The sequence below is a fragment of the Fukomys damarensis genome, unplaced genomic scaffold (genome assembly GCF_012274545.1).
Source record: "Fukomys damarensis isolate Sample0158 unplaced genomic scaffold, DMR_v1.0_HiC HiC_scaffold_19, whole genome shotgun sequence".
NCBI lineage: Eukaryota > Metazoa > Chordata > Mammalia > Rodentia > Bathyergidae > Fukomys > Fukomys damarensis.
In genome coordinates this window covers 47998661-48022036 of record NW_022900931.1, presented here as the reverse complement: position 1 = coordinate 48022036, position 23376 = coordinate 47998661, and the positions used below count along the sequence as shown (strand labels likewise).

General features: G+C 51.3%; 1 protein-coding gene and 1 long non-coding RNA gene across 2 annotated transcripts in view; one reads left to right on the top strand and one right to left on the bottom strand.

Moving 5' to 3' along the window:
* Kcnj10 (potassium inwardly rectifying channel subfamily J member 10) overlaps positions 1-19389 on the bottom strand; it is a 29377-nt gene extending 9988 nt beyond the window's left edge. The window contains exon 1 of the mRNA XM_010616681.2: positions 19140-19389. The gene's annotated coding sequence lies outside the window, so the exon portion shown is untranslated. The remainder of the gene's footprint in view (positions 1-19139) is intronic.
* On the top strand, positions 10014-19146 carry LOC104857012. The gene is made up of 3 exons (XR_004517988.1): positions 10014-10216; positions 10319-10394; positions 16336-19146. It is a non-coding gene; the product is annotated as an uncharacterized LOC104857012 (long non-coding RNA).
* Positions 19390-23376: the final 3987 nt, after the last annotated feature.

Genomic DNA, 23376 nt, shown 5'->3' with positions numbered 1-23376 from the left:
AACACACACACACACACACACACACACACACACACACACACACACACACACACACCACACACAATACTCTTGTGCTTGCAGTCTGCTTCATACATTTAAGGTTGGACAGCCAGAATGGGGGCATCACTCCACTTGGTGTGGAGTGGGGCGGTGTTGCTCTTCAAGGTCGGTATCAGAAGCAGAGCCTTGGCCTCTTCCATATGGGGCTTGAGCCTGTTTTTCATCGTTTCCCAGAGCCACTAAGTGACTTTCCTTTGGGGGGGGCATGAGTAGTTCCTCTCCAGAACATTCATTTCTGGGAAATGGAAAGGCGAGGGGAACACTACAGTTACTGAATGCCTACCTCGGACTGGCATTCACCTCACCTTTCATTTTTGCAGCAGCTCTGTCAAGCATCTCTTAGGATCTTCATAATAGTTACTGCTTAGGAAACTGAGAGGAGTCAAGTGACTTTTTGTGGCAGAGCTGGTGTTTGTACCCAGTTCTGACTGGATTCCAAAGACCTTTTCTCTGTAGCTTCAGAATAATCCTAAAGTGGGTTTGCCTTCACTGATAAAACCCCACACTCTACATCCAGGAGATGTCATCAGGATCCAGGCTGGCGTGGAAAGTCCCCAGCAATGATGCCCAGGGTGCCTGTGACCATGGGAGGCAGGATCCTTCCATTGTGATGGCTTTTTTTTTTTTTTTCAGTTTTTTGAGACAGGGTCTCACTATGTAGTTGAGACTAACCTGGAACTCACTATGGAGCCCAGGCTGGTCTTGAACTCACAGCGATCCTCCTGCCTCAGCCTCCCCAAGTGCTGGGATTACAGGCATGCGCCACTAAGCCCGAGTTGTGATGGCTTCTACTTTTACACAGCACATCTTTCTCTTCTCACTTCCTTCTGTGCTGCCTGCTCTGCCCTCCTACCTTTCATCCTGGGAGTTACTAAAATGACTCCTCCCTTCTGTGTTCCTTTTCATCTTCCTCATTTTTTTCCCCTACACATCTCTCAAGGTCATGCTTCTCCAGCTCCTGGGGCTCATCCTGGAGATGTGGGTTTTAAGTTGGTGATATGGAGAAACAGCATGGTATCCATCTCCCCATCCATGTCACCTTCAAATTCTCTTCCACCCTTTATCCTCCTATCATCTTGTACTCCAAGACATAGGTTTCCATGTTAACAGAGGCATTGTAAACCCTGAAGCCTCTTTGGTGTTCTCCCTATTTCCACCTGGAAGGGAATCTCTTTCTTGACTTAGAGTTTTGGAAATAGGATGAGGAAGGGAGCCAGTTTCCAGGAGGATGGGAGGAACACTCACTATATTACCTAATCCATTATAAGGTATGCTCACAATATATGGTGGGTGTTTAAATTTTAAGCATGTATCGCAGTAAAAGATACATTGCCATTAGTCCCCCACACGATACTCCCCCCTGCTTCTACACATTGATCGCATGGTTCCTGTCATTTTCTGAAGCAGTTCTGAAAGCCCTCTTTCATGAGTGTCTTTATGAGGTGTGATTTAAAAAAAAGAAAAAAACATGGTGAATGCTGCTGCCGGTGCCATCCAATGGAAAAGCAGGGTCATAAAAGCATTACCATGTGCCCTGGTCTATGTTATTCACTAGATCTGGCACTGTGCAACTTCTAGCTCTTCCCCCATCAGAATGACTGTGAAAGAAAGGTACATTTTTTGAATCAATTCCAGGACATTGAGGCAGCCACAACAGAGCAACCAAAAAGACATTCACAATAGAGGGCTTGCAGGTCTGCTTCAGAAAGCAGAGAGGATGATGGGATAAGTTGGAAGTGAGGGGAGGCACTCTGAGGAACATTAAAGGTAATGTGTTTTTCACTGCAGTATATTTCTGAACCCATGTAAACATTCTCCACATGTTTATCACACCTCATATTAGATTGGAAGGTATTCCTGAGCCAGTCACTACTGGATATAGAAAACTGACTCCGGACAGAAATGGGAATGACGGCACCGGCTCATGCTCTGACCCCGGGATGTACCCACATACTCCACTGCTCTGTGTTGGCAGAGCCCTGCTCACGGGCGGCAGGATTTTGAGCCCCAGTTTCAGCACCTGAGGAAGGACTGGCTGCAGAATGACATTCACTAGACAACTGAACTACAGATGAGTCGGTACCTTGTATTCGGGGGATGGAGAGAGACTCGGGCATCAGAATGAGTTCTCCTCTTCATCTTGTCTGTTTCTGGTGTTTGAGTCAGGGTCTCGGCCATATAGTCCAGGCTGACCTCGAGCTGACTGTTAGCCCAGGCTGACGTTGGATTCCCAGCAAGCCTGCTGTCACAGCTTCCCAAGTGCTGGGATTACAGGTACGCACCACTATGCCCAGTTAGAAGGATAGGTGAGACCCTGCCCCAAAGATAAGCCCTGAGCTGGGAAGCAAGAGACTCGGGCCAATCACAGTTGTGCTGGGGACTTGCTGTGACCTTGGGAAAGTCCCTAACCTTCTAGGGCTTCCCTTTGTTCACTGAGCAGCTCAGTTCCTCACCTCGCTGTACGTGCCAGGAGGAAGGCAGAGCTGCAGGATCCACTCTAGCATATTTTCCTCAGATATTCATTTTGAAGATTTTGAGGGAAAATAATATAATATTATACAAGCAGCATACAGTGAAGTACAATGAAACAGGAAAAAAAACAAAAAAACAAAAGCAGATCGTAAGGATGTGCTGTGTATGGTTCCGGCAGCTCTGGGCTAAAGTTCCTTCTCCTTGGCATTTAGCGCACTAGGTAGATCAGTTTGGAGGTGCTGTTAGAAAATGACTAAGGAGTGCTCACTTCGGCAGCACATATACTAAAAAAAGAAGATAACTAAGGCACTTCCCACTTTAAAATTCCCTGTCCAGCCAAACTGCCTCCCTTGGCCTTGGCAGAGAAAGGAAACACTACTCTGCGTCCCCTTGCCAGCCACATGATCTCTTTTCTGGGTATTAAGTCCCCTTGAATAGTATCTTAAAGGCTTCCACAAGGAGATCGGCTGCACCGGGGACTAAAAAGCATTTCTGGGCTTCCAAGGGTTCTTAATGAGCAGGAGGAGAAGAGACGAGAAAGGAGAGGCCGCGGGATTATGTAAGGCCTCAAGGTTGACGAAGAATGGAGTAGAGTTTGGGGCTCTTCTCAAACTCAATGTCTTTATTCATTAGCCTCCCTCCTGTCTTGCCCCAAGGAAAACAAACAAATAGAAATGGAGCCAGATGCACACAAATCTTGAGGTGGGAATAAAAGGAGCGATGTGTGTGTCCGGGGCCTGACTTTCCAGCTGAGTCACTGCTGCCTCCGTCTCCCATCCTCCAGCCCCAGCCCCACACCAAAGCCCTGGCCCAGGGAAGAATAGGCTTTTCTTCCCTTGTGTCAACGTTTGGAAAGTTCACATAGTTTGATCAAAAGAAAGTATAAAAGCCTTCAAAGCATTTCCTAGGAGCCTGTGACCTCTGCCTGGCCCTTCTGACCCCGCCGTGTGTTTTCCAGTCAAGAGAGGGAGGGACACAGTGATGGTACCGTGTCCGGTGCTCACTTCAGTGTGAGCTGATCGGGACCACTGCCCCTTCCTCCATCCCAATCCCAGGCAGTGCCTTCTTGCCCCCTTCAGGACCTTCAGGAAAGGAGCAGTCTTCCTGCAGAGAGCGTCCCAGACGGTGGCATCACAGGGACCCCTCCATCCCTGGCTGGAGAGGGGGTAACTTCCGCACATGCTTTGTGCACCTGCTCTTCTGACCTCCCCACCACCCCCCAGCACACTTCCTCCCTGAGTCATCACCCGGCCACAGTGTCTGCTCCTGACCATCGCCTGGGACTGCGGGGCTGCACATCCCAGGCTCTGCAGGGAGCTGGTCCTTTGTGAGGAGCTTGGCACGGTGCAGAGTTCAACTGAGGACAGAGGCTGTAGCACGGCCTCCTCCGCCCCAGCCCCAGCTGTCCCTGGAGCCTCCCAGCCCGGCCCATCTGGGTCCACACCTCAGGAGAACATCTACTTGAGATGCTAACTCCATTTATCAGCGCTGAGATTCAGCTGGAAGCAATGGGATAGGCCATACAGGAATGAGTCCTACTGTTATTGCGATCCTATCGTTATCAGTAAGACACGAGGTAATGAAAGTCCCCATGGATGCTATGGAAAATCTGAGAAACAGGCAATGAGTAGCACCTAGTCCAGGAGCCCTCCTTCATGAGAGGACATCGGCTGTGTCGTGCGTCTCCAGTCAGCCATGGCCAGCGCCAGAATTCTCCACAGAGGGACTCCATGTCTAGCTTCTTTCAGACACTGATTGAGGAAATCAAACTAATTTAGATATTAGAAATATTCTTCCAGACCAAGTCTCTTTTGGGAGAATCCACCTCCATTCCAGTCTGCTGAGTTTCCAGCAGAGGGGGCAGCAGGGCTACTGATGCCAGGTGGGAGAGGTGAGAGAAAACTCCCGCGGATTTCCTCATCACCAGCTACCTGACCCTCTGCCCGTGCTGAAGTTACCTCCCCACCAGCAGGGGGCAGCGCTTTCCAGTCCTAAGGGCTGCTCTTGATTCAGCAGCCTGCTCCCCTAGACTGTCCTCTCTGCCACCCCTACCAACACCTGAGCCCACTCTTTTTACTATTAGATCGAACCACATGAAATTACCAGTTAAAAATAAATGGGAGGGGCCAGGGATTTAGCTCAGTGGTTCTGCCGCCTGCCTTGCAAGCACAAGGTCCCAATTTCGATCCCCAGAACCAAAAACAAACAAACAAAAATAAATAAATAAATGGGAGTGGGGCACGGTGGCACACATCTGTAATCCCAGCACACAGGAGGCTGAGGCAGGAGAATCACCACAAATCCAAAGCCAGCCTGGGTGAGATCAATGACAGCCTGAACTCATGCCTCAAACAAGCAAACAAACAAACAACAAACAAGTGGGTCTTGACACTGGGGATTTAGATCAGAAGTAGAACATTTGCCTGACATGTGCAAAGCCTTCCGGTTCAATTGGCAACTCTACGAAAATAAATAAGCGTACGGGCCTCATACCGGTAATATCAAAAGGGTTGGCTAATAATATTAACAATTAAAATAATAGAAATAACCATCTGCAAAATATATGGCTTTGCAGTCTACAATGCGCTTGCCAAATTTAAAACAATTCCACTTGCTCTGTACAGCCACACGGGCTGGTGATTAGGTTAAAAGCAGTAGGAAAATCTCCAAGGTCACAGCTGACCTAGTCATTAAATCCAAGGGCACTTTGTCAGTCTTCAACCCCAGCAGCCTTTCTGCAGCAGCCATTCCCCCCCGCCCTTCCTCTGGGGTTACAACCGCCCCACAGATTCCAAGGCACCTCTGTGATATCTGCTCAAGGGCTTACAAGCGCCCTCTACCTGGAACATTCCAACTTTAACATGTTCGGATTCACATCCTCTCTCCTCAAGAGTTTTTTTGCCGGGCGTGGTGGCACACGCCTATAATCCCAGCACTCGGGAGGCTGAGGCAGGAGGGTCACTGTGAGTTCGAGCCCAGCCTGGGCTACATAGTGAGTTCCAGGTCAGTCTCAACTACCTAGTGAGACCCTGTCTCAAAAACAAACAAAAAAAAAGTCTTTTTTGTACGTCTGTGTCCTTTCTTGTTCACCAAGTTACAGTCCACTGAGGGCTCAGAGCCACATCTGAGTCCTGCTCCTCATCCCAGCGGGTCACTAAGTCTTATCAGTTCTGCCTTGTGGGCATCTCTCCATATCCTTTGAGGCTGCCCTAGTTCAGCCTCTTACTTTCTTTCACTTAAAATGTTACAACGAACTCCTGGCCCTCCTGCCCCCGGGGGCTCACCTTCCTCCCGCCCAACCCCCGGGCTGCCACGATCCCTTTGTACACAGCTTTCTGATCCCATCGCTGTGCTCAGCTTTGAATCCTTGAACGGTTCCGACAGCACAGCGTTGGTGACGAGACCCACACTGCTTGTCAGGGTCCAGAATCCCTCACTCTCTGACGCACGTCGCTTCCACGGTCCCTGCCCGTTCTCCTGCTCCCTGAGCCCCCATATTCCAGGCGCAGAGAACGGGGCTCAGGCTCCCCTTGCCGGTCCCCACACCGTAGCTCCTGCAGCCCTCTGGGCCTGGAGCTTCTCTCCTGTCCCCCATGTTCCCTCCAGGACCCCATTTTCATACTTCTTGGGAGACTGTGAGCTTTTCCCAAGGCACCGATTATATCCCAGTCATCTTTTGAGGATAGTACCTTTGAACTTAAACCTAGTGGCTTGATATAGAAGGACTAGGACTTGAGATGGCCAGGTGATTCTGCACTAGGGAGGTCAACTATGTACTATGTATGAATCATTACCACCGCCCCCAGTACACATCTTTAATCCATCACAGTCCATTTTTTTCCTGACTGTGCTCCAGAATCTTTCTTGCCACCGTGATCCAGAGGGCCATTTCCAGCCGAATGGACTAAGTCTAACAAATGATACCTATTTGTTATCCCAGTGTGGCCTTGGTCACAGCCAAATGTCCTTATCTATTCTTTCACCACTATTCGCCATCCTGGTCTGTGCTGTTTACTAGCTCTGGGAACGTCAGCCAATCGCTCGATCTCTCCAGGGTTCAGATTCCTCACCTAAGGAGGCAATAAAACTTTGCATTGTGTGGTCAGGAGAGCAGGTGATAAATAAGTCATGTGACACCTGCAAAGTCCTTGTACAAATAAGGATATTATTATCTTCCTCTGCAGATGAAGGAAATTTCTGCTCAATTAGAGAAACTAAGGCTCATCAACGTAAGATAAGTTGCTGATATTCATTTCATGGCAAACCAGAGCCTCTATCTCCATCTCGCAGGGACTTTTTACTCATGTTATTTCTTCACACAGGCGGCTTCATGATGGTTAATCCACTGCCTTGTTTCTGTGTTCTCTAGAGCAACGGTGATCTGTCAGATAGGATTTACTATAGCCTAGAATTCCAGGGGGCTTCCGTCTCATGACCCCTTAACCCACTTTCCTATCACTCTCGAGATGAGACTTCCTCCCAGACCCTCTCAACTGCCTAGCGGTGGAAATTCGTGTGGCAAGGAAAGCTGAGTGCTGCTTAGTTCCTCGATGTCTGCCCTCCAGTCCCAAAACTCAGGGACTCCAAAGAGCTGGCAGCTTGTCAGGGCCAGGGGTGGCCAGGCCTTGGAATATCTGTCACCTGAGCCTGGGAAACTAGCGAAGGCCCAAGCTGAGAGGACTCACTGTTTTGGGCCTCCCAGGATCCTGGTGGAGATCTTGACTTTGGAGAAGACTGACGAGATCGCAGGTGAAGACCTCTTCTCTGCACACTTTCTCGCCTGTCACCCCGAAGGTGTATTGGCCAGTGTACAAGGGAGGGCTTGAACCTAGTTAAGACTGCAGAGGAAGTGAGGGGAGGCAGAGAGTCTCTCTGATGGGGAAGGGGCTCCCAGGTTCCAGTTATTGACCCCTTTTCCCAAAGAGGGAATCTTTTCTGAACTGATTCTTTGCCTGTATTTTGTTCATCTTTTTCTCCTCCATGCCTGGTATTTCTAGACTTAAAAGGAGGGCCCATGGCATGTAGATTCTACGTTACTTTTCCTCCCTCAGTCTCTTCAGAGTGTGTATCCCGCTTCATCCTTCATCCTCTGCTTCCCATTGAACTTTTGGGCACTTGGAGGCACCGACTCAGTCCTCCCGTCAGCCTTGACTCCAGAGAAGCCATCTTTTCTCTACTTTCCTTCAGTCCTTACTGCGAGCCACCCTCAGCCCCACCTAGACACACTCCCTGCTCTCACGGTGAGGGTGACCAGGTGAGGAAACCGAGGCCCATAGTACCTACACTGTGCCTAGCAGGAGTACCTCAACACCAGAAATCCAGTCTTCTGTGGGAGGTGGACTCCTCATTCATGGTGGGAAAGGCGGGCAAAAATGTAAGCCGTTGGCCCAAAACTGCCGCAGTTGGACCTGGACCTGAAATTTCACGCTGGACCAACAGGTCCTCTCGGGGTCCCAGTACGTCCAGTGCCCATGAGAGCGAGAAGAAGAAGGATGAGTTTGGAGAAAGAGAGGGAAAAGTCAGAAAAGGAGGGCAGAGGAGGGTCACAGGAGAGGTGGACAGAGTACCTTATGATCAGGCCCCTGCTGACCTCCCCAGCACCAACGTTCTGTACCCTCCTCCCGCCTCACACATGTTCTCTGCTCACCACCAACACCAAACCTCTCACCACTCTTTCCCCTATCAACAGTTCTTTGCAAATAATAGGGATCATCCCACTTGGCTTGGCTAATTTCTGCTCCTTCAGCTTAGAAGTCACTGGACCTGGAGGTTGGTGAGAGCATTGCCCTCGTGCTCGCGGTCTGGAAACTAGACCTAGAGAGCTCAGCTCTGCAGGAAAACTGCCCGGAAGGGGTGGTCCTGCAAGCTGAACCCCGGCCTGCGCAGACTGCTTGTTATCTTGCCACTGTGCTGTGTCCTAGGATGTTGGTGCTGGGAGCCTGTGGTCAACCCATCCCTCGTTTCACAAAACAGGAAGCCATGCCCTAGAAGAGGGGAGCAACTTTCCCGACATCTCACTGCAAGTTAGGCGGGCGTTTTGAGGGGGGTTGAGTTTTTTTGTTTGTTTGTTTTGTTTTTTTGGTACTGGGGATCAAACTCAGGACCTTGTGCTTGAGAGGCAGGGAACCACGGAGCTAATCCCTGGCCCGGTGTCTCATTTTGAATCAGACTTAGAGCCACATCCCTGTCCTTCTTCACCCTAACTTCTCTCTTCTGGTTAGGTCTGACTCTCAGGGCCCAAACTGTCCGTTGGCATAGAGCCATCACTGGAAAATTACCCATGAGGTGCTTCCGCTGTCCCGGACATGTTTGATCTGACCCTTCCAGCCAACGGTTCTCAGGGGTCTCCCCCAGTCCCCTGCAGCAGCTGGGTCCCAACAAGAAGAGTTAGAATAAACAGCAAATAGCAGGTCTCTGGGCATGGCAGCATTCAGGGATGCTCTCTGGAGGCTGTGAAAACGGTCACAGGAATTCCTCTGAGACAGGTGGAAACCCCTTGGCCCCAGGCTCTGGGAGCTATTGGAATTGCTCCTAAGCCACCCAGGCTTTGTTCAATAGGTGGCTAAAGAGGGACCTCTCCTCACCGGGCAGAGTGAGTTCTTTACCTCTTTCTGTCCCTCCCCTATACTTAGTACTATATCACACTCAGGGTATTCTTCCTGCTAGGTCAGGTTTTATCTGCGGCTGCCTAAGTGCTTTATTCTCATTTGCATCCCTGGAGGAAAGGGAACCCTTTGGATACTCTGTGCCTATAATTCCTACTCCAAGAACTGAGCCATGGTCTCTGAATGGGTCCCTTCCAGTCCCTCTCCTTCTCAATGCTACAGTTCCATGTATGGAGAGCAACCTCTGACCCTCACATAGAGAAGTCTGAGCGGGTCCACCATCACCCCAGGAGGAAGTGGTTCTATCCCTTCCCAGCTTTCCATGTGCTCTTTATCCACATTCCTCACTTAAGAAGGAGAATGGAGTAGGGGTGGCATGTAGTTACTGAGTACACACACAACTAGATTGAGACACATTCTCCAAACAACTAACTGGCCCAGAACACCAGGAGGGGATAGGTTATCCTTTGGGTAGGCCCCTTTCTCCAACAGGGGACATTTAAAGTGACATTTGGAGGCAGAAGAATCACACCAGAGTATAAGGATCGGGGAGGTACAAAGACGGATGAGGTGGCTTATGCAGAATCAGTAGCCAGAGCAGTGGGGACACCTGGACACGGAATAAGAATGCAATTTGAGTGAAAGGTTGGTGACATCATGAACCCAACACACTCAACTCAGCTCTCTGACTACTGGAGTCTGCAGCTGTCGGAATAAGAATGCAATTTGAGTGAAAGGTTGGTGACATCATGAACCCAACACACTCAACTCAGCTCTCTGACTACTGGAGTTTCTGCAGCTGCGACCCCACCCACCCTCCCAGAGCCCGACGCACCATTGTGCAGTCAGCCCTCAAGTCCCTGGGATCCCAGCAGGCCTCTCTTTCTTCCTCTTTGAGGGCATCTGCTCCAAGCTGCTAGAAGATCCCCAAACCAGATCAGTCGGACGAGCACAGATGCCCCCTCAGATCCTTGCACAGACACAGCACAGGAGATGGCACGGTCAGAGCCCGGCATCACCAAGGACTTGTAATCGACAGAGATCTGTCTCCAAGTCCAAAGCCTAGCTATGAAGACCAGGTCGGTAGCAGGAGTGGTGGAAAGGTAGGAAATGGAAGGAGGGAGGCTCATGCTGCCTGGAGGCAGTGGAAGGGTCAAAGTGACCTTTGCGGTTCTTTCTAGAAGCCTGTGGAAGGTCCCCATGCCTGACGTTCTTTGCTGTCACTTGCCACCATGCACCCACTGCTTCCCTAGGAAGGTAAGTAAGTGGTAAAGTTTAGCCCTGTTAATATTCTTTTGGGGATAGGGCCAGGGATGTAGCTCAGAGGTTTTGCAGCCTGCCTCACAAGCGCAAGGACCCAAGTTCAATCCCCAGTACAAAAAAGAAAAAAAAAAATGGGGGTGGGGTAAAGGATCAGTTGAGTAGGGCCAAGAGGCAGCAAACTAAGATAAAACAAAACTGGAGGCAGAGCCCTCCATCCTAGCCCCAGCCTTGCCACCAAGCAAGACATAGCGTGTCACTTCTCAGAGCCTGGCTGGGAAAAGGAGAATTGCCCCCTCTGCCTCAAAGGGCTGGAGGGGCTGGGCCATGCCCACACAACTTCGCTGGGCAAATGCAAAGGACAGTCCCCTCCGGCCTGTGTGCCTCAAGGGTAGAGGTTAGTCCTCCACTGCGGCTCTGCCCTATGTGCTTGACTCAGTTCTGGGACTGGCGGGACCTGGGCCCCTAAGCCACTCTCTGAGTTCCACAGAGATTGTGTCCATGGTTAACAAATAAGCAGCATGGTCTGGGCAGCAGGACATTTCCCGCCCCAGGGCCACATTCTTGAGGTCACAACAAGTGCAAACTTGTTACAACCTGTGTCAGAGCAGCAGAGGGCAGCGGGCGTGTGGAGGGGGATGGTGCTGACACGGCCAAGGCTGACGGAAAAAGGCGACAGGGGCGGGGTTGAGGGTAAGGGGGGTACACAGGTGGACCACGGTGCAAAGTGCAGCTCTGGGCCCTGATCCTGTGTTGTGTCTGGGCAACATCTGCTTGGCGTGGGGGCGGGGATCCGCGTGTGGGGCTGCATAGATGAGAGTTAGCCCGTGTGTCCCCGCATATATGAGCTCCAGTGTGTCCCTGTGGCAGGCGGAGGACGGAGCTGGGCATAGTGGGGCCCAGGCTGGGCATTGGAAGGAGGCGTGGGCAGGCTATAAGCGCCCCTGCCCAACTTGGGCCTCACAGGACCTGCATTCCTGCTCCATCCACGGACTGCCCCCACCCTAGGAGCTGGGCCTGTCCCCTCCTGTGCCCTCCACAGTCGGCCCTGTCAAATGTCCATCTCTCCAGCCTGCCCGGGGGGGTGGGGGTGTCGCCTGGCCCTGGGCCCACTCCCCCATGCTCTCTGGGCCCTCCGGACGCTGGGCGGGTGGGGGGCGGTGGGGGAGGCTCTGAAAGCAGGTGACTGTTGGGGGAGCTCGGGGACAGAGCCCCCATTGTGCCCGCCCCGGAGCCGCCTCAATGGAGCTCTCCAGCACAAAGGGGCTTTGACAATGGGCAAGGATATTAGTATGCAGAGCCAGCCCCTCTGCCCTCTGCTGTCCCACAGCCCAGGGGCGGGAGCTGGGGGGCTGCTGGCATCAGGAGAGACGGGGGTGGGGCAGGGCTGAGACGGAGATCTCGGTGCCCTGGGGGCTCTACTCAGGAGCCAAGCATAGGACACTTAACCAGAGCCCCCAAACCTGCCACTCAACAGAGAGCACTTTCTAAATGGAGAAAGACAGGGGGACAAAGGGATGGGGGATCAGCTGTGGGGAGCCCATTGCTCCCTACCTCAGTTTGCGGTCTAGCCTAGCTAGGAGTGTGGTAAGAGCACTAGATACAAGGGTCTCAACCCTGGGGCCGCCCCTCAGAGTAGTCAAGCTTTCAAGGTGGGGGTGGGACCTGAGCCTCTAAAGTTCAGAAAGAGTATTGCTCAAGGTTTGGGAGGCTGTGGGCTTTTGCTTCCTTGGGGTACCACCTTGTAATAAGCCCTCTGCTGAGGAAGCCACTCGAGAGGAAGGAAGCATAGGGATTAGTGCAGGGCCCGATCCGGGGAGCTCTTCCAGGGATCTCAGCCTGAACGGACTGAGGAGCAGACACCCAGCCCAGGGGAACTCAGCCCAAGGACCAACAGGCCAGAGCCAGCTCTTCTCCAGTGTGTACCTGTGTCTCCCCCACCTCCCCTCCTGTCTGCACAGGCCTCTTCTCCAGCCCAGGCATGGCCCCAGCTGCCTTTCCCAAAGCACCATGTCCTACCTCAGCCCTGCAGCCCAAAGGCAGAGATGGGTGCAGGGAAAAGGCTATGAGGAGAAGGCCTGGGACCCGGAGTGGGGGGAGCTGGGAGAGGAGGGCAGAGCTCAGTCAGCATCCAGAGAATGGGCGCCACCTGACTGCCATCCTGCCCATTGACAGACGCCCTCTACTCCAGACGTCCCAGTCCACCCCAGAAGAGAGGGCTGGGACACTTTATAGGCAGGGCAGAAAAATCTCTGGGGCTTGGGAATAACTCCCCAGCTTTCTATTTCTCTTTCAGTTGTGGTCAGGCAGTGTCCCTTGCTACCTTACCCCCAAGATATCTTGCTGTTCTCCATGGGCCCTGGTGCTCACCTGGGATTACTGGGAGAGGTGAGATTTGCTTCCTCTCCCATCTCAGGACACACACACACACACACACACACACACACACACACACACACACACACACACACACACTGTCTGGGAGCCCAAAATTTCCTTGGGACCTTGCACATGTCACCCGCCCTCTCTGAGCTAGGAGCCCCCTCTGTGACACAGAAGGATCACCACTGTGTCTTCCTGCCTACTCTAATGGAGGCGGTGTACATTCACGGAGAAGCTCTGAGCTTAATAAGAGCTCACATTATCGAGTACCGTGCTTGGCATGTTAATAGTGTTATGTCACTTCATTCTCAGCAAGTCTAAAAACTCAGTGATTTGGGTTTTGTTTGTTTTCTGTGGTACTAGGGATAAAACCAGAGTCTTCATACTGAGCTACATCTCCCCAGCCCTTTTTATTTTGTATTTTGAGACAGGGTCTTCCTAAATCACTAAGTTGCCCAGGCTGAGTCCAAACTTGTAATCCTCCTGTCTCAGCCTCCCAGAGTGCCAGGATTACAGGTGTGCACCATCACACCCAACTAAGTAGGTGCTTTTTAAAGCCCATTTTCTTGCTGAGAAGACTGAAGCACAGAGATAGATTTGTCCAAGATCACAGGGTGACAGGTGGAATTAAGAGGTAATTTGTCTCCAGAACCTACAACACTGACCACTGCTCCCAATTCTGTCTCCTTATCAGCCAGGAAAAATCAGTGGGGGGAGTCAGCATGGTCTGCGGTGCTTTGAAAATGTGAGGTTCTTTGAAAATATTCTTTGAAAATTCTAGCCAGCAGTTCTCTAAGTGTAGCCCAGGAACCCCTGTGAGGGTTCTGTGAAGTGAAACCTCTTCTTCATAACAATGCTAACACTGCATTAGCTGCTGTCTTCACTTTCACTATTTCAAGAGAGTTCAGTGGAGTTTCCCAGAAGCGACTTGATAGCTTTATATAGAAGTGCAGAGAAGAAACCAATTTTTTTATTAAGCTAGCTAGACATTAAAAAGATTTGTAAGAATGTAGAACAATGTCACTGTTATTAGCAAATGTGACTTTTTATTTAAAAATCATGTTAACAGGCAATGGGCTTTTCGCTATTTTAAAAAAAAACTAACGATTTTTAAATCCGTACAGCATTCATTTCTAGCATAGTAAATATCAATAGTTATAAACTGTACAAACAAAGCTCTTGGGAGTTTTTGGCAATCTTTAAGTGCAGAGGGGTCCTGAGATGAAAAGTTTGATAACCTCTCTCTGCTCTCGCTCCCCTCAGACACTCGCCTCCGCTCTCAGCAGCTGCTGGGGACTTTTCATCATGGGGATCGATCGGGCAGTGGTCTGCATGGGGAGAGGACACATGCCTGGATGCAGTGATTGGGCAGGGGAGCTGGCCCAGCCAGGTCAGGAGAGCTTAACACTAGGCACAGGCCAGGCCTATGTCCCACTGGGGAAGAGTCCCCATGTCGCCCACCTCACAAGGCCCCGCTCAGAGGTATGCCCAGGACAGTGGACTGTCCCAGGCTGGACTCTGACCTTTACCCCCTCTTTCTACCCTGGACAGCAGCCGACAAGCCCAGCATCCAGCTGGAGTCAGACCTCCCTGGTGAGGGCAGAGCGGCAGCCCTGTGGGGCCTGTCTGCTGCTGGCCATCTTAGAGAGAAGCCTTTGCCCCACGATGAGCAGTCAGTAGGGGAGGGGTCTCCTAAGAACTGGGTAATGGGGTCTGCTATACACCCTACTGCAGGACTCCCACATAAGCTGCTAAAGTCAGGGTTCTCCTCAGAATGAGCAAGCAGAAATGTCTCCTGCCTGGAGTTCAGCTGGACAGTGGCCACCCTGCATCCTAGGAGCCAAGCTCTTTGCTGAGTGTCAAGGGCTTCAGGGAAAGAAGCGATGCCTTTATTTCAGGGAGTCCCTCACCGACAGGGCACAGGCCCTACCCTAGAGGGTGGTAACCCAAGGTGATGAGGGGTCTCCTCCAACATTACCATGCATGGGCACCCTGGACGAAGTCACGGATGAAAGAGAAAAAGCAAGATGGCAGAGAGGGAAACAGGATGGTGGTTTGCAGGAAAGAAGGGTCTTGGAACGGCCTTGGCGGGGTTGTGCACGGCTTAGGGATTTCCCTTGGACGTGGCCCCCGGGACACAGTCCTAAGAGATGGAGTGCTAGATGGGAGAGGGGCATAAAGGCTCTTGAAGACTGTAACTGGGAAAGGGCAAGACAAACCTGGTATTTTGTGGTAGCAATTCTAGTGATGCTTGCACCCTGGACAAAGGAGCCAAGGAGAGAGCGGCCGGAGTCAAGGAGGCCACCATGGCTCACAGAGCTGGTGGGATCAACAGGCTAATCAGAGGCCTAAGAGGAGGGCACGTAAACCTGAGAGACGTGGGGGAAACAGAGCAGGAAGAGGCAAAAAGAGGGCTTTCCAGAAAGTACAGGAGGCGATACAGGGATGAACAGAAGCCGATATCTTTGAAGATAGAACTTGATATTTGCCCCAACAGCCCCATTCACATGCACAGAATCTGAAGTGAAGAAGTATATCTGCTTGGCAGAAACTCATGGGAGGAAGAGGCTGTGGGTGTGAAGACAGCCGCACTGGTGGCAACCAGACAGTGGAGATGAAACAAAATTTCACGTTAAACTCTTTGATAATTTGTCCACCTTCCCAAACTCCAGAAAGGTGAAGGATTGAGACTTGGGACAGAACCCCAGAATCTTAGAAAATGCACCTCGGAAGGGCAGGGACAAGACCCAGTTGCCAAGAAAGATGAAGGGGCCGGAGGGGTGGGAGGACCCCATCAGCTAACAACTGCACCTCTTGCATTCTAAACCTTCCAAACCCTTTACAAATATTGACTCTTTTAATTCTCACAACTATGGCGAGATGAAGAGTCTTGTGTGTTAACTAAGCAGTAAAACCAGACTTTAAGCCCAGGGAGGTCCAACTCCACCACTGTGCTCTTTGTGCCTCCTGTCTCAGAGCAGAAAGGGGGCGCCTGGGACAGCAATGTGGAGCCCCACCAGCCGTCCAGGTGAGGCCCCTGTCACCTGTAACCATAATCACGACACCTCCTGGCCTCACAGCTCCTCTCAGTAGCCTTAATGATGGGCTTTTTGTTTGAAGGTTCTTGGGGCGAGGTGTTTTTGCTTGTTTTATTCTCCCCTTCCAAGAAGTTTGTTTCCCTTTCTTCTCCGATCTTCCTTTCAAATGTCTTCCCTTTTATGGGATTTGCTTCCTAAGATCTGACCTGTGTCCTTCCAGCTACAGCCTCAACCCCTCCCCCAGAACATTTTCTGCCACTGGAAGAGCTGCAAGAGGGACAGTATGCCCCACCACCACCACGTCAGAACTTTCTGGAGGCCTGGGGTGCTAAACTCAGTCCTCCGGCGCCCCCACTTCTCCAGCCTCTTTCTACAGGCCCCATGGGCCAGCACTGACTTCTCTGCCGCATTCCACAGCTAGCCCCTCCCTGCCCCACCACCTCAAACCCAGGCTCCAGGCTGGCAGGACACCCACGGGAGGGCTTCTCCCACAATCCCTTTCTCTTTGTCCTTTCTAGGTCTTGGTGGGGGAAGCATGAAGACGAGTTGGCCAGGATGCTCTCTCCACAAGAGAGGCGGGAGGACCCTGTCAAGCAACAACAGCACTTCTCACCCGCTAAACCTTCTAAGCCCTTTGCAAATATTGACTCTTTTGATTCTCACAACTATTGTTAGCCCCATGGTGAGGATGGGGAGCCCTGTGTGGCTACTAAGTGGTAAAACCAGGATTTGCCTGCTATGTGATGGCAACATGGAGACTAAATGCGGGTGAAGAAAGAAAAGCATCTAACTCAGCCTGGGAGAGAGACTGAGACCACAGGATCTGAGAGATCCCCCAGCCAACCACCCTTTACTGGGTGCTTAACATTTGCATCCAAACCTCCCCTTTCTCTCCAATTTTTCCGTAGTTTTAGTTCTGTGGTGTGCCTTGTGTTCTCTCTTCCCTCTGCCCCTTCCAGGACCTCACCAGTGTCCTGGACAGTAGCACTGACCAGTCAGGCAAGAGAAGAATCTAGGCTGAGAATGGAGGGGGTGGAGATTGAGGGGTTTTTTTTTTCCCCTTCTGTCTGAAATAACCATTGACAGACAATTTAGAGGCTCCACCACCCACTGTCTCTCCCTCATCAGTGCGAGGGACCTCAGTCTCTATACATCTCTTCTGTGGAAGCCAAGCATTTTGCTAAAAGGCCTGAGAATCTCTGCTGAGAAATGGGTCTCACAGCACAACCTACCCCCCAGAGTCCTGACCCTTTACCCCACCAACCCCAGGATGACTCCAGAGCACTTTGTCTGAGTCCATCAAGCTCCAAGTATGCCAGTCTCCCTGGGCCCCAAGAAGGACAAGGGAAGGGAAGCCCCTGGGTCTTCTGCCTGTTGCTTCCTTCTATTCCAAGGCAACAAAGCTGGAGCTGAAAATGAGCTCACACGGAGTGGCACAGGTGGGGGCTGCACAGAGGAGGTGGGAGATGTCAGCGGACAAGCAGCTAATCCCTAGACACAACATGCACACTCACACACTGGGTGTGGGGCTGGTGTTGGTTAGACAAAACTTTCCCATCAGGGTAGGGGGCAGCAATGAGATTCTGCATTAGAGCTGCAGAAGGTATGGGACCATGAGCCAGCACCCCCTGCCACTCCCACCTCCACCCCAACAGTCAGTGGAGTCATTGCCATTTGATATCCGCTGAGACAACTTGGCTGCTCTGGGCCCTGGGTGGGGGAGTGGGGGGTGGCTTAGAAAACAGCAGCTCCTTTCAGGACCCAGGTTGGCAAGGGCTTTGGGAGGCTGGACTGGCCCAGATCACCCACCAACTCCCCCTCTTTTCCTCCCTCCCTCACCACTACCACCAAAGGATTGGGGTGAGGGTGGAGTTGGCACTGCCTGGGCCATGCCTATTGCCTCAGGAGTGCAGCCTGGACCGTCTCCCTGGCATGACGCTTCCCTCCCTATGCCCCCCCATCCTCCTCCTTGAAGGACCAGCCATGAGCCGAGACACCTGGCTTCTTCTAGATTTGGTCCCCGATACTCAGTCTATACCCTCGGAAATTAACAAGCCTTCCCTTAGCACAGGACGGTGCCTATCATCATGCCAAGAGCATGTTCAAAAAATCCTTGGAGATCAGTGAGTGAGGTTTAGGCTGAAGCAAGCAAACTTGGTGGTGGCTGCCAGCCTCTCCTGAGGCTGGCATCTTGATACCCACTCTGTGCCCTTCCTCCTCAGCACCCCTAAACAGTAGAGCATCAAATCTTCCATCACCATCTCTCTCCCACCTGGACTACCTAACACTCCCTAAGGGGGAGAAAAAAATTCGGATGCCTGGGTGAGGGCATACTGGCTGGAAGTCGAGTCAGAATGTGCGTTGATAAGCAACCTGATGAGGTTTTAAACTCTGCCTTCCCTTTGGAGCCAAATTTGTACTGGTCTTTCCACCACCGGTCCGCACCTGCCCCCACCTGCCTGGGTGTGTTGGGATGAAATCTCAAGACACCAGAGGCCCCAGGGCTACTTTGTCTCAGGTTCTTCCTTCTACCCATCCTGAGGTTCAGTGGTCCTCCCTCAAATCGGCAACTTGCAGCCTTCAGTTCTTCTCTAACTCAGGTGCGCTTGGTGGGGTCCTGGTGGCAGGGGGTGGGGGAAGGGGAAGAACAGGAAGGGGCCTCTCTGTTCAGGGGGTGAATTTATGGATTCCATCTGCTCTCTTACTCCAGAAGAAGCAGTCCTGCTCCTTTTCTCCCTGTGAAATAGCTGAGGAGGGGTGGGAAGTCGAAGGGAAGGGTGTCGAAGTAAAAGCTAAGTCAGAAAAGGGAGAGATGGCCGGGCAGTGACGGAGACATACCAGACAGCTGTGCCTCCCTAATCTAACCTGTGTTTGTCTCCCCACGTGTGAACTGGTGGTTGTGGGTGTCATCATATGAGTGTCACTGTGACAGGGGGTTGGGGAGCTGGCCAGGGAAGTGACCCATCCCTGTTGGGAGAAGAGGGCGCTGTCTGTGCGCCTTGGTAGAGGGTGCACATTTATGCAGGGAGGTGGCTGTAGTAATCGGAACAGCAGGTGTGCCCAGTGGGAGGGGTCATCGGGAAAGCCTTCCTTAAGCTAAAGGTCTGAAGTGACCATCCTGGATCGAGTACCCCTCGCGGAGGGCCCTTTCCAGAAGGGTCTGTTTGGGACTGCCCAAGGCAGGAGAGGGGACACAGGATGGTACCCCCGAGGCCAGCCAGGGAACGGACTAGGGAGTCCGGGGGGGGCGGCGATGAAGTCTCTGGAGAGTTAAGTGGACCCCGGCCAGGGCGGCAGCGCTTCATCAGGGCCAGGGTCTTACCTTGGGTCCCGAGGTGGAGTGGCCCCTCGGAAAGGCCAGCGGGACAGAGGACGGACGGGGCGGGCAGGAGTGAGGAGCAGAGCCGCGCGACGGGCAAAGTCAAGACTCTCGAGCCCGGAGTCGGGATCAGATAAGGGCTTGTCCTGGGGATGGGGCCGGGGTCTGGCAGGCGGGGGTCAGAGCTGGGCCGAGCCGGACGGTCCCCTCCCTCAGCAGCGCAGGAGCCAAACTTTGTGTGAATGAAGGAGCCCGAAGTGGGCCGGGCAGCGGGGGAGGGGGACGGGGGGGTCCGGACGGACCAATGGGAGAGTGGAGCGCCAGGCCAGGCGGCGGGGATTGGATGGACTTGATCAGGGGGCGTGGCGTGGGGCCGAGGAAGCGGAGACCCAGATTGAAGAAGGCGCACCCAAAGGCGGAGAGGAGACCCAGACGGTCGGGGAGAAAGAGGTGGAGAGACAATACGCGGAGCGATAGAGGCCGAGCTGGCAAGACGACAGGGGAAGAGAGAAGGAAGAAAAGGGAGGCGGAGGGGTCAGAGACGACTAGCGAGAGCGGGACCTGCGGGGGCGGGCTGGAGGCGAATTAATGAGGTGGAAATGAATTCAGGATAGGTCCACCGGCCCCGCGGGCTGAGCCTGGGAGGGAGATGGGGGTAGACTGGGCTGGGCTCCTGCGCTCTGCACAATCTCCCTATTATTCACGGTTTCCTAAGCAGCCAGTTGGGTGCTGTGTGTGAAATGCAAAGAACATCGTCTCCACCTGGGGCGGGGAGGCTAATGCTGGAGCTGGGACTAGTGTGAGAGAGAGCGAAGGCTTCGAAAGGGAAAGACCACTGTACGGAGTGGCTCCCAACGCGCGTGGGACGGAGGAGATGACACCGCCCAGGTCCCTAGGAGGCAGCGAATTCAGGCACGGGGGTCAGTGGGGAGAACACTTCCGGCAGGGGATAAACATAAACATGGCCCCGAGGGCACACGAAAGTACAAGTCTGCTTCAGAACAGGATTGGACTAGAGCACGGAATGGTGCTTCTCAGCCTTTCATCACCAAGGGCTTCTTTCATTGCCCGAATTTGTGTCTTGAGAGGTTTTTACCCATGATCTTCTCTCGGCGTTAAAGAAGAAAATAATCATTTCCCTGTCTTTGTTCATCATAGACATTTAGTTACTAATCAATAATCAATTGAACTAGTATAAACCCAGGGAGAGAAGAAAAAAACTAGAAATTTTAATTTAGTTTAACCTCTAGAAGCCCAGATGGATAAAATGCCCTTCAAAAGGCCCTGTTTGGGGAAGAAGGGAGGACTAGGCTAAAGGTTAGGCATCAAAAGTATAGCTTTATCAAGAAATCACTCAACAACAAATGTTGGCGGGGCTGTGGGGAGAAAGGAACCCTTCTCCATTGTTGGTGGGAGTGCAGACTGGTAAACCACTGTGGAAGTCATTATGGAGATACCTCAAAGAGCTAGGATTAGAGGCTCCATTTCACCCAGCCATCCCTCTGTTGGGTATCTTTTCAAAAGAATTAAAAGAATCATACCACGGTGATATATGCTCACCAATGTTTATAGCGGCACAGTTTGTAATAGCTAAAACTTGGAAATAGCCCATCTGCCCATCATTTGGGAACTGGATAACGAAGATGTGGTTTTTCTATAAAATGGAATGCTACTCAGCCATAAAGAATGAGAAAGTAGATTCATTCATAGGTAAACGGGTACATTTTGAGGATATACTCCTAAGTGAAATAAATAAGTCACACATATGCAAATACCAAATAGTTTCTCTGGTATGAAAAACTATAATAGTACTGAAGATCCTAATGGGACAATTAGCAATGTGCAATAGGAAGAAAAGGACCAAAGGTGTAGGGACAGTGAGAAGGACAGGGAAAGGGGAATAAGGAAAAAGGAAAAACAATAGGAGAAAATGTAAAAATGGAATTAAAGTGTTTGAAGGTGGGGAGGGGAGGACGGGGTGAAGGGAGGGTGGGGGCAAGGGGAAAAAATGAGAACCAAGACCTGGCATGTAAAGGTACAAGATCACAGTAATGTATGTAACTGTACTGTCTACCTAGAATGCACCAATAAATTCAATTTAAATTTTTTTTAAAGTATAGCTTTTTTTTTTTTTTTTTGCTGAGGAGAAGACTGAGAGTAAATACAGAGTCATCACATGGCTCCCCAGAGTTTCTGAAGCAACTGAAAGTTCTGGGGAAGGAGGGAGACAATACTCAACATGCAGAAGCTTAGGAAGGTTAACCTTGAGATGAGCAAGCTGGTTTGAATCAAGGAGAAGCAACAGGCAAGTAGGTGAAATAGAAAGTAATTGCAAAAATGCAGGGATGAGGAGATGAGATCCCAAACCAATATGGTGTCTGTGAAAGGTGGAACACAGAAAATAAAATGCAGTACAGAGAAGTCAAAACAGACCAACAAAACACTGAGGGACCCACTTGACATGATGAGTCAGAGAAAGAGGCTTCAGAAATCATACCAGGTCTGAAATCTAGCAGTCAGGGGGAACCACAAGATCATTAATGATCATTTACAGAATCCCAAGGTAGGGGACAACCTGGTGAACCAAGGGAGAGGGAAGAAGAGATGGTGATTTCAGAGCTGGGAAGTGTGGCTAGAGGTCAGAACTCGAGAGAGATGGAGTCACTTGCTGACAGCGCAGGATGAAGTCACAAGAGCAAGGAAGCTGCCCACAAAAACTTTGCACATGTAAAGGCAGCCTGGCACGAGGGAGGAAGTGCACCTGTGGGATAAGAGAAGGACCTCCCCAAAGAGCAACCGAGAATCCACCAGACAGGTAGAAAGGAGACAGGAGAGTGGGATGTTCCAAAAGCAAAAGAAGGGGCCAATGTGAAGGAGGCATTTGTAACAGTACTACCAGGTACACAGAGGAGGCTTTGGATTTGGCAGAGAGAAAGTCATCAGTGACATGTGAGAGCAGGAACAAGGTAGAAGCCAGATCACAGGGCCTTCCTCTCTACCATGGCAAACATCAGCAAGTACAGGCTACGCTTCTGACAAACTTTACTCAGGAAGGAGAGAAATACAGTCAAAGCCAGAACAACGTACTAAAAACTGTCTCTCAGCTCTTCAAGCTCCCACTCTGCTGTATCCCCAAGTCAATAGGGATGAAGGACAGTGATTAGGTGGTCTGAAGGCTGCCCTGTGGTGCCAATGAAGGAACTTAAAAGTAATTGGGACAGGACACCCAAAAGTTCGCACTGCCCACACATTCAGAGTCAAGAAGGATTTGGAAGCTCTGGAAAACCTACCAAATAAAATGAAAAACACCACAGAAGAGAAACTAGAGAACACCAATGGCTTAGGGAATGATCACCATTTATTGTGTATTTACTTATTTTTACAAAGATGTTGTCCAAGCATTTGGCTTCCAGCCCACCTAGGTATCCATTTCCAACTCAACACATTCCATCCTGCTCACAGAGTGCGCCTCTTCATTTCTTTCTCACCACAGTGAAAAGATTAATAGCACCGCAGCCATCCCGACTCTTCATTCTTCCTCCCCTCATCTCCCTAATCTATTGATGCATCTTGCGAGGGGTTGTGAGGTTGAACCCAAGGCTTCACATATGCCAGGCAAGCGTTTTGCCATGGAGCTATGTCGCCAGCCATTTTCCTTTTATTTTGAGGCTGGATCTCACCAAGTTGCCCAGTTGTCCCTGCTTCATCCTCCTGAGTAGCTGGTGTGTGTCACACACAGGGTAATGCATCTACTTTCCAAATGCCACCACCGCCACTGTCCTCTGGGACCCCGGCACCACCCATCAGGGTTTCTGTAGCAGGTAGGACTGGTTATCCTTCTTCCAGTCTGTTTCTTCCTTCAGATCATGAGTTCCTTTATGTAAAGATAAACAAACAACAATAATGAATCTCTCGCTGAAACACAAATCTGACCATGTTGCCTCCCAGTTTAAAAACCTTCAATAGCTGCTAGTGAGCTCTCAGGAAAAGCCAAGTTCCTTTCCACAGAGCAGAGGCCAATTATAACCTGGACCTGGCACCATCCCACTCTGGCCTTCTGCCATTGATCCAAACTCTACTTCCTTCTCCAACACCATGGTTCAATCTTGTGGTCCTGCTATGTATTTTGCTCCTTGAGCCTTAATCCCTTACAGTATCTCTGAATGATGCCCCAGTCAACCTCACGCTCTCTTGGGCGCTCACCTCCATGATCACATCTGCCAGCAGGGGACTTCCACCC